Raw genomic sequence first — 16,220 nt, forward strand, 5'->3', positions numbered from 1 at the left:
TTTCACCTAAATTAAATAAAATTTGAGAGACAACAGGAATGTCTTTCTGACCAAAAAGACCTACACCATCAGCAGCCCTTTATGAAAATTTTAGTTTTAAAAACTTCAATTATGCTAATTTTAATATATAACACTAATAAAGCCTTTTTAAAAAAATAACTTAAGTCCTAAAAATTATATTATTTAACTGCCAGTAGGAACACATTAATGCCATTGCCACAAAACAGTCACTTTAACTGATCTACAGAAAAAAATTTATCAGATTAGATTTGAATATATGAGTTTTGAATCATTCAATCTCAATGCATTCTTGCAACTTGTTAGTTTTAAAAGTTAGTTTTAACTTGTTAGTTAGAATACCAGTATTCTTTGACTTACAGATTCTCCTTAAAAACTTGCTGCTTTTATACAAATTCCAATACAAGTTTTAAACATGTATATATTTATATGTTAATAAAGATATATTTATATAACTTGTGATGGTATTTGAATATATCTAACATATATTCACTTATATATATTCTTATCAGCCATTGGCATCATATCTAATCGCTGACCATTTATAAGGTGAGGAAATGAATAAGATTATTTTTCTGAAGGGAATGGTTGATTATACACAATAAAGTACCATAAAATAAATTTAAAATGGAGACATTTATGATACGCTATGCAAGATAACTCAAAGGAGTATCATATAGGCTTAAACAAGACAAGTATACTTTCATGGAGGACAGAGAAAAGAGACTGGAAAAGCAAACAGAGACAGTTCCAGAAAACAGTGAAACCTTGTTAAGGATTCCTGAACAGCAAGGCAGGTTGCATGATAGACTTGGTTATATGGCTATGAGAGGGAAGAGAATGTGGCATAATTCAGTGGCATAGAACAGAAGGACACCACAGAGAATCTTGGGCTAACTCTTAAATTTGGCTCTGAATATTCTGGTACCTAATACATTAGGACTCAAAACAATGCATATGGTCACTTCGTACTGCCTTTTGGTATTGATCAAGTGTGTTGTTCCACCCACATTCATCAGTGCTTCTCCAATCGCATTATCCTGTTCCTTCCATTATTTCTTGTATTCACATTATTAGCAAAGCGCTGATATCTGATTGCAGCAGACTCACAGCTGTGGCATACAAACATGTATTCTCCCTCCTACCCATACCCTCTAAAAAAAGTGAAAGGTAAAATGAATGCAGAGACTGAGTATATTAAATTTCTCATTACACTTTTTTTTTGAGCTTCTGGACATGTGAAATACCTTTTTATGACATGTAACAATGCATGTAACGTGAATGTATGTTTATATACATAGGCAAAAAAGAGGGAACTTTCCATATGTGCATTTTATTAGCAATAATGACCTCAGTGCAGGACATTTCCTGGGAATCAATGACTAGTTGGGGTTAATGGCCCTTGGCTATGCATTGAGATACCTACTCCTCCAACTGGTCATTAATCGCTAAGACATGCCCTGTGCCTCTAACATCGTAAGTTAAGAAGATTGATGTTTTGGTTTTCAATGAACAGTAGTAACACTGTTCCTTGTAACCAAACTCATTAATATTGTTAAATAAGTTAAAAATCAAAGCCCTGCTTTCCTTACTACTAAGACATTCTGAGAAGTGCCCACGTGTGCTGAACCTGTACTTGGAGGAACAAAATAAAGTAAAAATGGTGAAACTGCTGGAACTTAAAAGCCTTTATATATTTTTCTACTATAAAACAGTCAAGACCTACAATCTACTGGTCCTGATTCTTTGTTTTTCTTCCCAATAATCCTATAAATTCAATAGTTAATCCTTTAATTGAGATAATTTATGGGTTAAACGTCTTGCCAACAACCTCCTTCCTACTCTATTGATATTTTGCTGTCTTCGTGTGTGTGTGTGTGTGTGTGTGTGTGTTGTGTGCACATGTGTGTGTGTTGTGCATCTGGGATGAATTATGGAGAGAAGTAGGTGTGATTTAACCAAAAGTGGGTGGATTTAGTGAAATGCATAGGTTATACTGCATGCTACTGTCTGTAACAAGCTTGACCTGGAGCCAATTAACTGCATATAATCTATTCCAGATGCTCCCTGATAGAAACAGCACTCTTGGGAATCTTCAGATGTGGAGCCAATAGGGAGTTTTCTGATTATGAGAGACTTTTACACACTGTTCCACTAAATCAGAGATCCAAATGCATAATCTAACCTCAAGAAGGCCTTGTGCCATTTCCCTAAGGAACACAAAGAGTCCAGAACTTACTAGATGGATGGTAAAATTTGTTTGAGGAGCAAGAAATATGAAATTTTACATGTGAACTTCATTGATTTGCTTTATTTATTCATATGCATTTGTTCCAAAAGTCATTAAGCCAGGATCAGGTACTATTAATGTGAAAAAGTAGCTTCTATGCACGGAACAATGATTAAAATATGTAAGTCTTCTTGCATGAAAATCTAGAACACTTAGATTTAGGATTCTTTCTCAAGTGTGAGTGTGTGTGTGTGTGTGTGTTTGTCGTGTGTGTGTGTGTGTGTGTGTGTGTGTAGGTTGGGGAAGGGAAGGAAAGAACCCCTGATTTTTTAATTTTATAAAGAGCTCTTTGTTCTTTATACCTTAGTGGTACATATAAGGTCACTTGAGAATGTTTTTTACCCAATTCAGAAAGCACAAGGAAATATGCCTATCTCAGCATTAAAAGCAATATCTGTATTAACTCACTTTTGCCAAATTGCTGCTCCTATTTTGAGCTATTGTTTGATTAGATGGTTTTCCTGTAGGGTGCACATGACTGATCAATTATTGGTAACATTACTTCCTGGCATGCCTGTGGACAGCACAACAAAGAGGGATTATAGAAAAAAACTCGAAAGCCAAAGGGGTAACATAGGCAAACACGGAGAAGCTTTATGTTACAGGGGGCTATTATTTATTCCATTGATCAAGTGCAATAATATCAAAGTAGGATTCAAGTGGTATGTGAAAAGGTCCACAGGAAAAGAGCTTGGAATGCTAGAACTTTCACATAAATTTATCCTATCCTTTCTAAGTTTCCTTCTGTGTATTTTCTAATAGGCATATAAAATATCCTACTACTTTAGTAAGATAGCAAGTATTTGTTGAAAGACTAATTGTCCATTGTCTTCAGATGCCATGAATTCTCCATCAATTGATATATTCTAAAGGAGTCTGGAAGGCCATCTGACTCCTCAGAGATCATGAAGAGTCTTATATTTGATTAAATGCTAATCTACTTCCAAACCTCTTTATGATGGCCAATGATATTTTTCCACACACCAAACAAATTACGATTATCATCAGAAATTAGATGATAATCAGAAAATAGAGCTGAGCTAAGCTATTTGTCAGTAAATATAAATTACAGTACCTACATTTTTATTTTGTAGCGGTTTAAACATTATGTTTGCATTGCTAAAATACACTGAGAGTATATAGTTTATAATCCCTGTTCAACAAAGCAACACTGTTAACATTTTACTTGGGTTTGCATGCCTTATAGCCATGTACTAAGAGCCAAATAAAATTCTGTAAGATCTTACCTCTAATGAATTCAACAGAAAATAATACAATTGTGAGATTTTAGAATATATGTGTGTAATCTCTTAGGTTTAAGCCTTGTGGGTTTCATTTTTTCCTGACCATAACAGTAACAACAAAATAATTTTTAAATTGTAAAGAGGTCCCAAAGAAACAAAGTGCCTCCAAGGTCTAAACTGTTGAAGTTAACACATTTATAAAAATTTAATAAAATATTACTGTGAATGACTTTATTTATATTCATTTTCCTCATCCTAAATCTCACATCAATTTGCTCTTCAAAGCAGCAATTGATACTTACCAATTTGAAGGGTCAGAGAAAGTAGTAACAACATCATCAGAGTTGACCTTTCTTCAAATCAGATTAATCGACAGCCCAAAGTTTCAATATTTTCCTTTTCAAATTCTTATACCCTCGGGAGCATTTTAACTCATGCAACTTTTCATGACCAAGATAATCTTATAATATGCTTTTGGAGAATTGTAGAACATTTTGTCAAATTTTAATGTCTGCACTCAAAACATAAATCGGTTGTTTTTTAAAACTCAAAAGCATCAACCTCAAATATTCTGATATGTGCCTCTTAGGTATATCTGCTTTTTTTTTTATGAAGAGACTTGAATAAAGCAGAGTAGGAATTATTGAAAATATGAAAGGAAAATTATTGTATTTTCTTGGAATAATGAACTAAGAATTAACTATGTTTTTATTTATTTTATTTTATTTTATTATTTTATTTTATTTTATTTTTGAGGCGGAGTCTCACTCTGTCAACCAGACAGGAGTGCAGTGGAGCGATCTCTGCTCACTGCAAGTTCCACATCTCTGGTTCAAGTGATTCTCCTGCCTCAGCCTCCTGAGTAGCTGGGATTATAGGCGCACGCCACCATGCCTGGCTAAATTTTTTGTATTTTTTAGTAGAGATGGGGTTTCACCATGTTGATCAGGCTGGTCTCAAGTTCCTGACCTCGTGATCCACCTGCCTCAGGCTCCCAAAGTGTTGGGATTACAGGCATCAGCCACTGCACTGGGCCAACTATGTTTTTATTATTGAGATATGCTTATTTCTAATTTAGTCAAGCCCTTTTATTTTTTAGAAATGTCATTTTTATCAAAACTAAGCAATATTTTGGCAAATATCCAAAATTTTTAATTTATTCCTTTCTGAAATTCACATTCAGTTATTCATTCAGCTGTTGAATTATATGTCCATTTAATATTTCCCCAGAATTTATAATCTATATCTAATATTACAAATATTCTGCCTATGTGAAGAATGGATTTGAATTTTTAAAAATTGATTATTCATAATAAAATGTACAGAATATTCTATTTTATAACCAAGTTAGTGGCTCCATGGTCTCTGTATCAGCATAAATAATTGTGTACTTGGAAACTTGTTTTTCAAAGCAATACAGATATTTTTATGATATATATATATTTTTTTCCTTTTTTTTTTTTTTTTAGAGATAGATAGGGTCTCACTCTGTAACTGAAGCTAGAGTGCAGTGGCATGACCACAGCTCATGGCAGCCTGGACTTCCTGGGCTCAAGTGATTCACCTGCCTTGGCTTCCTGAGGAGCTGGGATTATAGGCATGTGCCACTTGCCCAGCTAATTTTTTTTTGTAGAGATAGGGTCTCACTATTTTGACCAGGCTGGTCTGCTCTTGAACTCCTGGCCTCAAGTGATCATCCTGCTTCAACCTCCCAAAGTATTGGGATTACAGGCGTGAGCCACTGTGCCTCACCTACTTTATTATATTTTAAAATATTATCATGGTGTTTCTTTCAGCAGCACTTATTCTAAGGTAAGATCAATGCAGAGATGCATGAAGAGAAGAGCACAACACCTACATAGGAACGACAGATAAATTTGTAAAACAATTTCTTTTTATTTATTGACATGTGTGGTAGTCATGTTTTTCACAATCTTCATATGTATATTTTAATTTTCTAATTAAAAATATTTACTGAAAAAAATTAGTTATGTCAAAGGAGGAAAAATTGAAATTTTTTTGTTATTTAATACATATCTTATCAGACTGTGAGATGAGGGTTTCATCTTATCATCAAAACAACATACAGAAGTTATAGTTGCCAACATGTAAAAATATGTAAGCCTGCTTATACGCAACCACTTATGTATAGGAAATAGCATTTCAATAAATTCCTACACTAAGACTAAATGATAACATGGGGTTATACCTACTTAGTTTAGAATTTTAAGGTTGTAACTACTGGAAAGCAGTAAATAATTATGAAGTAATTAAATTACATTTTTGGATGTATGCTGTAGGACAATATAAGGATTCTTCATAAAAATCCTAACCTTTTATATAAACGGATAAAGAAATGCCATCAAATCTACCAGCAATGCCCATATTTAACAGCAAACATTTAATCTAAAAAAACTGCACGTAGCAGGAAAAGTATGACCTTGAGTTTCATATTCACATAAATTCTCCAGGAACACATGTACTGTTAAGATCAAAACACTTATAATGAGTTAAATGAATCCTATATAACCTAATTTTATTTTTTTTAAAAAGGTATGCTAAATTTATTAACACTATTTGTTTCTTTCTTCACTATTTAATGAAACACCTTAGGGAAGTAAACACCCTAGGGAAATAGGAGAAAAAATTTAAATAATTTTCATAAGCATAACGCTATCTGGGAACACAAATAGGCAGCATGTAAAAGGAACTTAGCATCACATGTGGAATTTAGGAACCAAGTCTTCATATCAGATTTGAATTTCATGGTATTTGACCAAACTCAGCAACTATCAATAACTAACATTTTAAATTCAACAATTGATGATGACTTATGCAATCAAAAAGGGCAGATTTTCTTTCAACAAATGAAAGAATTGTCCAGCACTCTTAGCAGTAATAGTTATTTAGTGAACGTTTTTTATATTTCTAATGATAATGACATATGTTCATGCATTCCATCTTGTTTTAACATGCTTCAAATGCAATTGTTCCAACCCACTTGTATTTCTAATTGTGTCATTATAAGGTAAACATTATAGAATAAGTTTGCACATGCTCATTGTTGGGGCCTTCTGGCCCAGAAAAGAGCTGGATGTCTGGAAAATCGTTATCCCTAGAAGAAATCTGAATTTTGCTATAAATAATTTACCAGCTTCTACCAGAAATTCAAAAGTTCTCGAATCCCTGACTCAGTAAATATTCCTATGTTCGGTTTAACTCTGCTATTGAGAAAGTTAAAAATAGCTTAAAACAAATATATAAGTTTTATAAATAAATTGATATCATAAGTTCCATTATTTGTACCTTATATGACTGCCTTGTCATACAAGGTAAAAGAAGTTTCTTTTAGCTACACCTCCACATATCCCAGGTCATATCTTCCGTAACTCTTCTGGGACATGTCAAAACATACTAGCACGGTGGTTAAACGCACAGGCAAAAAGCCAAGGTCTGTCACTTGCTTTCTGTTTATCCATGGGCCAGTTACTTCACCATACTGTGGCTCATGTTTCTCACCTGAAATTGTGGATAACAAGGGTATCTGATTCCTTCGTTGTAAGGACTAAGAAACCATGATGTAAAGCACCGCACCCTGCCCAGTACACAGTAAGTGATCCATGAGTGTTAGTCATTTAAAAATCATTATATTCAATTTGTCTTAATTTTCTATTAAAACTCGATTTAAGGACAAGAGAAAATTATGGTTTTAAAGACAATTCATGATTATCTGAAAGTACAAGTACAGTTTGTAAGGCCCGTAAAGCAGAGTTTTCAGGAAAATACTATATAACATCCAAGAGTATGAAAGCAAATGAAGAAAATAATTTTAATTCTTTGAGATCATAAACACAAAGAAACAAGCAAGCAAATAAATTCCATTTGTATAGTTTAAACGGGGAGAATGAAAGTGATGGTTTGAATCTGATTATGAAGGATATAACATAATTGTATTTGGAGCACCTCTAATGCTACTCATTTAAATTAAATCACATAATTTATCAAGAAAGAGAAAATAACTAAATACCCGATCAACAATAACCTCATATAAAACTTTAAAATCAAAGTAGAATAAACATTGGTGAATAGTAGTACTTGACTTTTAAGATTTTTACTTGGATTAAAAAGATTAAAAGAAGTATGCTTCCCTTAATGCCTTCTCCAGAAAGGATACTAGCTTCTAAAGGGGAAAACAAATTTTAAAAATCTTGTGGATCTTGTGAAATACGAAGATATAGTACATTCAATGGTATTTTCAAAGTATAACAATAATGTATGTCTGCAATTCAATATATCCTTTGTATTGAATCTTAACAGGTGGTAATTTTAAAAAAAGTATGCATCTATGAGACTTAATTCAGTGTTCTAGTCTCCATTCCCACACCTAGTATTTAGTTTTACAACTAGTATAGTATGGTTTAAAGGTGTAAAGTTTTTTTAACAAACTCTTTATTAATGTTTTCTGTTTTCAGCTTTCTTTAAAATTTATTCTTCCTAAATATGATGTCACTTAGGAACCTCACATAATTTATATTTTAGTAGTTGCTGACCATTTTTGAACATATGTCTGAAATTATTTTAGATAGTTAATTAAAATAATTTTTACATGAAAAAGAATCATGTTTAAAAACAGCTATATTTGTTTATGATCAATTTTTGAAACTATTTTTACTTACATTAAAATTATCATGTTTTTACCAAGTATATTTAGACATCCATACCAGCTTATAAAACATAGTTTTGATCAAATTTCATTTATAATACCCTGTGATTATATATCAAACATAGCAAAACTTTCATAAATAGCAAGAAAACAAAAATTATTTTTTTGACTATGGAAACTCGTAAAACAGTGAAGCAATGTCTCCTAACTTAAAACATGGCAAAATTGGATATCATATTGAGATTGAATTAGGTTTTGGTAGGTTAAACATAAAAAAATACTTTTAATAACATTTAAACCATTTCAGATCTTGAACATGCCAGTATTATTTGTAACAGTTTTCAAAATTACTATATTTGTAGCATACCAAGAGTTGAAGTTGTCTCTGCCACAGATTCAAAGAGCTAGTATGTATCTTAGAACATCTTAATATTTCTGGTGGTTCTAACATGGACTATTAAAAGAACATATTAAAAAATACATATTTGCATAAGGATGAAATGTTTCTCTAGCATGAACATTACTGTCCTCAAATAAAAATTAATAAAATTAAAAATTAATGTCAATGTATTATATAATTCCAAATAACATAATAAAATGTAGAAATATCATCTCATAATTAATACAAGTTTTATACTATCTTTATACATGCCTTCACATGAATTTATTATATTTTAAAGTATGACCTCATAACACTCTTTTAGAAACATTATTTGATGTACTGGACATGCAATATAGAAGCATAATATGGATCTTATTAAAGAGCTTCTATCATTAATGCTGAATTCATCTCTTTTACATTCTCTTAATACGTATAAGGGAGTAGTTCCTGGACTAATATATTCGTGTTCAGAAAGTAACTTGCAGTTCCCCAGTGCATACGCAATACGTATAGAATGAGTTGGGGTATTGTCTTGTGACAGTGAGACTAATAAAGTGCCAGAAATTTCAGCTTCTTTATCAGGCAGCCACATATTTATAAAAAAAAACTTCTTTGGTCTTCCTATGTAGATATGTTTTATTTCTTTCTTCTTTTTGCATGACTGTTCTGTTGAAGTCATGTGTTGAATATTTGTGCTATCTAATTTCCCCTCCACCCTTATCACCCTCCTTATCTAGTTCTCTATCAACATAGTAGTATCAGTTTCTGAGCTGTGTTTAGTCTCATCCTTATATCCTCAGCTACATCTTAAAAACTGGACTTACATGAATATTAAAAAGTGCCTCAGTCAGGATAAGCAGGGGATTCCTGGGTTGAGCATACATACAGCTGCCGATGGATATTTCTCCATTTTTATTTTTTACATCTTTCCCTCTTGGAGAAAATATAATACCCTTACTACATGATCTCAGAAGTTGACTTGAAAGCTAGCACGATGTTCTAAAACTAGCGCAACGTTCTGAATTTTTAAATACAGAGTTCAATTCAGATAGTCTCTCAAAATCCTCAATAATTAAACTTATTTGTTTTTACCATGTGTTATAGCAACTGAGATAAAATTCTTGAATTTTCCAGGGATTGCTCAGCCTACTGGTTAAAAGTTCAGTCTCTGGCTATAAGATGATTTGGTTGTAATTTCTATTTTGTTACTTATCAACTTTTTCCTCTGAAAGAATTCACTTAATTTCTTTAAGTCCAGTTTCTGCATCTACGAAATAGGATTATCAGTTCTTATCAAATATGATTGTTGTGAGAATAAAATGAAATAATGCATGGAAAGCACTTAGTATCTTCTCTGGCACATAGCTAGCTCTAACAAATGTTAACTTAATGGTCTTCCATTTTTACATGGACTATGATAGCAAGTATTTTCTAAAGATAGTAAGTAAATATGAAACTTAAAAGGAAGTCTGGAAACTCCCATATTCTCCTATCATATTTACAAATGTGTTTGTATAATTTGGCATTAAAATTCTCAACTCCCATTCCACAGTGTACATGTTTTTCAATGCACAATTAGATAAGGTCCCTATTGCAGTATTAACAATACATTATTTTCCTCCGAACTTCTAATTCATTGAGCCCCTATGCACTGCCAAACTGAAATCCTAATAAAAAGAACATACTTAATTGCTTTATTGGATGTGGAAATTGTTAGACTATACAAAATAAAAGGCAGAATGAAAAATATTTTTTTAGAATTTTCAACTAGAGACTACTAAATATGTTTGAAGAAAAGTCTATGAGGGAGGTCTTGGAGCTGATATAAATGCTTAGAAATGGTTTTGACAGAAAGCCAACCTAAAGTTATTTTTGAAGGCTTATTTGGATATTGTAATAACCAAAAATGTTTATGCATATCAAGAAATTTAGTTTTAATTACAACTTCTGTACTTTATTTTAGAGTATTCAAAACATGAGTTGTTATAGCATAATAAAAATAACAGTTTAAAATATATTTCCAAGTGATAAGTAGATCATTCCCTAAATCTTGCAAGATTTTCATTTGTACCTTCCAGAACAAGCATAATCTCCATCTACCGAAACATGTACTTTTACTTCTTTTGAACCACATGAATTCGGGATATCTATTACATTTACCACGGTATCCCCAAAGCTTAACACAGTCTCTGGTATGGAGTCAGATGTGAGTATTTATTTATTAAATAAATGAAAGAAGAACTCAGTCTCATCTTTGCTTCACCAGCCCACTTCTTTGACATATGATGGAGAAGCTTTTCAAATCTCTTTACAGCATCCTTGTGTATAATATCATAAAAACTCAAAAACCTTGTGTCTCCCCAAGTGTCCAAGGAACATATGGGAATGTGGGGACTAAACTAGAAAGAACTATAGATGTTATAAAGATTCATACCCTCCAAAACGGGAGGAATAACTGAGTGATTCAGGGACATTCTTTGTAATTCTGGGTATCTTTTTGCAAGTTTTTAGAACCACATTTTTTTTTTCTAACATCACTTGAGAATATCCTAGAAAACCCCTGTGTGTAGAGAAGGGCCACAAGATAATGGTAAGAATTTGAACTTTGGAGTCAGACAGGCTTGATTATGAATTCCAGTTTTACCATTTCCAGGATAAGATTTTCTTTGAAATTTAGCAGGTAATGGCAACTTTACTATGTTTTTGCATTTGAATTAATGTACTTTAAAATCTGTATCTACATAGTACTTGCAAAATAAACAATGGCTATTATGACAATTATTTCTTTCTTTTTGATACAATTATTTCTTATTATAGACTAGGATAGTTCCTTTCCCTCAACTGGTTATGGTTTGCACATGAATCATGTTGGTAGTTATAATTCAGAAGTGAGCAAATGCTCATTTAACTGTCGCAAGAACAAAAAACCAAACACCGCATGTTCTCACTCATAGGTGGGAACTGAACAATGAGAACACTTGGACACAGGAAGGGGAACATCACACACCGGGGCCTGTCGTGAGGTGGGGGTAGAGGGGGAGGGAAAGCATTAGGAGAGATAGCTAATGTAAATGATGAGTTAATGGGTGCAGCACACCAACATGGCACATGTATACATATGTAACAAACCTGCACATTGTGCACATGTACCCTAGAACTTTAAGTATAATAAAATAAATAAATAAATAAACATTAAAAAAGAAGAAAAATTAGAAAAAAATTAATTAGAAAAAAAAAACAATTTGGAAAGTTTCGTCAAGTTTCTCCCTCTTCCTATCCCTGTTGGCTCAGTTAAAAAAAAAATTATAATAAGAAAATGATATTTCAATGGGATTATTTACTATCACGTTTCTACTTCTCCTTCTCTCTTCCTGTGAATTGTTGAGTTGTATCCAGAAGACAAAGCATAAAATTAAGTAGAATTTAAAGACATATTTGAGAACTATCCATTAAGCATTTATCCTGTCTATACAATTCCCACATTTCTAGAAAATTCACAGCACAGACCTTTTCCTAAATAAATGCAAACCCAGATTAAAAAGAGGATGAGAGAGCAATGTCTAATTGGTAAAATATGCAAGCTACTCAGAGGAAAAATGTAGAGATGTAGAGATTATTGCTATCTTGGGTAAGAAAGAATGTAGAGTTCAATTGTAATAGTGCATGCGTGTGTCCTTTGGAATGTCAATGAAGAGCAACGAATTCTTGATTATAAAACAATGAGAAAAAGATATCTTTCTATCCTTGGCACTTCAATAAATCAGTTTTTCAGACAATGCTTCAGCAAAATTCTTGTACTGCATTATCCTCATAAAATCAAGATTTCTCCTTTAAAAAGTTGACTTGTGTACTATTTTACTTAATCATTCAACAAGGGCTGCCAACTTCCAGGGATTATCATAAGCATCAGCATTAAGTATACACAGAACTTTGATTTTCCAAATATTGCATTTGATTTATTTAAAGCAAGCTTATATCATCTATCTATTGATCAATCAATGTAGCGCAAAATGGTAAAGTAACATATTAAAAAACATTTTTATAATCTGTAAATGGTATTTCAAGATTATTTTAGTTTAAAACAATTAAATTATACAATTGTCTACAATATGTTTTTATTTAAAATATTAAAGGAAAGTAAAATCATTATGCATTGAAAGGCATATTATGCTTTCTCTTGCTAAAAAATATAATGTGTATCAACTGGGAAAATACATTTTTATTTTTTACTATTTACAGATTTTTATTATCATTTAACTTGAACAATTCAATTCTGATGTTTTATATAAGTGTCAGATTTTCCAGTTACTCTTTGATAAAGAATGCAAAGGGAACATGAACAGGGATCCACCATGCTTTAGCGGAAAGTGCTCTGAGTTAAGGGTCTAAAGACATGACTGTAGTCCTGGACATCTTATTTTCAGGAATTCAATTAGCCACTCAGGGTCAGGGTTTTTTAATGTAAATTTAGTATGTTGATATGTCATCAATATAACAGGAATGTGACTTATGTAGTTTTAGCCAAGCAAAGTGTCTATGAATATTTTTTAAATGATTAACAACATACATAGACTTTTTTCTTTAAAAAGAGATTAACCTTTTTGACTTAATTCAGTTTTACTTTTTCAGGGATCAGTGTTATTAAATCTTATTTACAGCAGAGTCAGATATGAGAAACTCTGATTTCAGATATTATAATTTATTTTTATCAAATAGAGAAGTAACATGTATTACATATGGTACATATGATATACATAAAAGGCATATATGATGTGTATATATGTGATGTATATATATGACATAGATATGACATATATAGTATATACATAGGGTATATACAGGATATGATATATAAGACATATATATGGTACATACATAGGGGTGTGTGTGTGTATATATATAAATCTCATATATACTCACACACATAACACAGACACTACAGGGATATGGCAAGGGAATATCTGCTCTTTATCAAAGTTGTCATCAGTATTAATGATACCTTTAATAATGTACATGCTATTTTTTACCTACGATTAATTTTTCTACTCCATTTTCATGCCACTAATTTAGCACCGAGTTCCTCTGATTGAATGCCTGGGTTGCTACAATTGGTATTCTGGACTTGACCCATAGACTTCAATCCTGGAAATGGATAATTTGTTTTCTGTACTTGTTTTCTTCAAATGTTTGCTTTCATAACGCCATCTCTAATTTGAAATATAAACTCCCTAGGTTGGTATCCAAATCCCTTCTTTAACTACACAAATTACTTTCCTTATTCCTCAATGTGCACTCCCTGTTCCAGGCAAAATAGTCAATGAAAATAGTCAATGAACACATCCCATCTAAATTATATTCATTTCCTTCTTCCTCTGTGTGATGTTCTGCTGTCCTGATCCAACCTTATCCAAAAAACATTTCTGGGTAAGTTCGAGGTCAACACACTCACACACTTTCTACCAGGGTAACTACAGCAGATTTTTCTCAACTACATCGACTTACAGTCAAATTTTCTTGCATATGGCCTGAATTTTACATGCCTCTTAACTCTCCAAAAAATTTGGAAAGATGCTTAGGCACAGAAAATGTATACTCTCTTAAATCTACTTCAGATAGCCCATAGAAGCTGAATCGGCTCAAAGTAAAAGCATAATAAATGTTTAGTAGACAGATAAGAAGTCAAACAATTATATAGAGGAAACATAATAGATATCTGCTGTTCTGACTCATTAAACAATTAATTAATTTTAGGAATAAAATGTTCTGTAAATTTTATAAGAGCAATAACTGATATTCTTTTTTAATTCATAATTTTATTGTTATTTTTTGAGACAGTCTCACTCTATCACCCTGGCTGGAGTACAGTGGCACGATGTCTGCTCACTGCAACCTCTGACTCCCCGGTTCAAGAGATTCTCACGTCTCAGCCTCTAGAGCAGCTGGGATTACAGGTGTGCAGCACCATGCCTGGCTAATTTTTGTATACTTTAAGCTTTTTTTCTTATTTTTTTGTTTTGCTTTTTGATTATATAAAACATTTACATAACTCAAATATCATAATTATATTACATGCGTATTAACATGAATACCTTTCACCCCGTTCTTTCCATTTTGTGCCTCCCTGCCCTTTTTTAAAATATATATAATTTAAGTTCTAGGATACATGTGCAGAATGTGCAGGTGGGTTACATAGGTATACACGTGCCATGGTGGTTTGCTGTACCATCAACCCGTCATCTACATTAGGTATTTCTCCTAATGCTATCCCTCCCCTGCCCCTACCTGCTGACAGGCCCCGATGTGTGATGTTCCCCTCCCCCTGTCCATATGTTCTCATTGTTCAACTCCCGTTTTGGAGGTTGCTGGAAGATCAAGATTTGGTTTTGGATATGCTCTGGCTTTCTATTGGACGTTCACCTGGCAACATTGAGAAGGCAGCTGAATTAAAGTCAAAAGGTGAAGGCAGTAGTCAAAGATAAATGTATAATTTTGGCAGTCATAAGTATAAGGGTGGCATTTATGAGAGGTGAGATTGCCAAGGGAAGAAATTCAGATAGAGGGAAAAATAGGTGCAAGGACTGATCCCTGGCACCCTCCATTATTCAAAGGTCAGAGAGATGAGGCTGAACCAGCAACTGAGACTGGTAAAATCTACTTGTGGAGAAGGACAATGAGAAATATGTAAGACTCTGGATTCCTGTGAAATCTTCACAGGAATCAGAAATCAGAGGAAGATAAAGTGATCAGCAGAGCCACTGGGTTAAATGTTACTAATATGTCAATAAAGTAAGATCTGAGCACTGATTATTAGATTTAAACAGTACTAAAGAGTTATGCAATGTAGCAAAAATATCGTTATTCAAATAGATATATACATTTATATATACTATTTTATCTTCACAATGAAAACATCATTTTATATCAGCAAATGCTTTTAAGTTAAGATTTATAGCATCCTGAAATCCATGTAATAATATTTCTGTCTTTTTCACAAAGGGACTACAGATGAATGCTATTCTTTAAGAACAATGCTTTTGAACTTATAATGAAAATGTTTCTAAAGAAGTGAATAAATATTATTTATTATAACATTTAATCTAACCTAAGATGTCATTTTAATATACTTCATTATTTTATGTCTCACTAAGAAAACAATCTTGTCAATTTTAACTATGACATGGCATTGGTTGTAGGATGCCATTGATTTCAGAGATATTGAAGTGAGAAAAAATAACCATTTTAAAACTTATGAAATACTATTGTATTTTCTTCTTTTTGTGACTATATTAAGATGTACATTCTATTTCTCTATCAAAGAATTAGACAAATGATAAATACTGTTATTTACAGTGCTGTTGCAGAATAAACAACTATTCTCAGCACACAACAAACACACCTAATAAACACCTTTTACCTCCCTGAGTAGAGGGCAACATTGTAAACTATTATAACCACAGAAAAAGTGATCAAAACAAGTTAAATTAGATAAACTTGTTGCATGCTGTCATTAATTATTACACATGCTACTATTAATTACATTAATATATTAACAATATATTACTGCAGACTATCATATAATTTTCAAAATGTTTATATATTAGCATATTTACTAATATTAAAAAA

The 16,220-nt window shown here is 32.3% G+C and overlaps 1 protein-coding gene across 3 annotated transcripts in view; it reads right to left on the reverse strand.

Moving 5' to 3' along the window:
- The window catches only part of SEMA3D (semaphorin 3D), a 190,985-nt gene that overhangs the window by 128,026 nt on the left and 46,739 nt on the right, over positions 1-16,220 (reverse strand). Inside the window, exon 1 of one of the 3 annotated variants that reach the window (XM_063815433.1) lies at positions 2,717-2,806. The exons of the other annotated variants lie outside the window; for them this stretch is intronic. The gene's annotated coding sequence lies outside the window, so the exon portion shown is untranslated. Of the gene's footprint in view, positions 1-2,716; positions 2,807-16,220 lie in introns of those variants that run through there. 3 annotated transcript variants of the gene reach the window in all.

Source organism: Pan troglodytes, chromosome 6, assembly GCF_028858775.2.
Source record: "Pan troglodytes isolate AG18354 chromosome 6, NHGRI_mPanTro3-v2.0_pri, whole genome shotgun sequence".
Lineage (NCBI taxonomy): Eukaryota > Metazoa > Chordata > Mammalia > Primates > Hominidae > Pan > Pan troglodytes.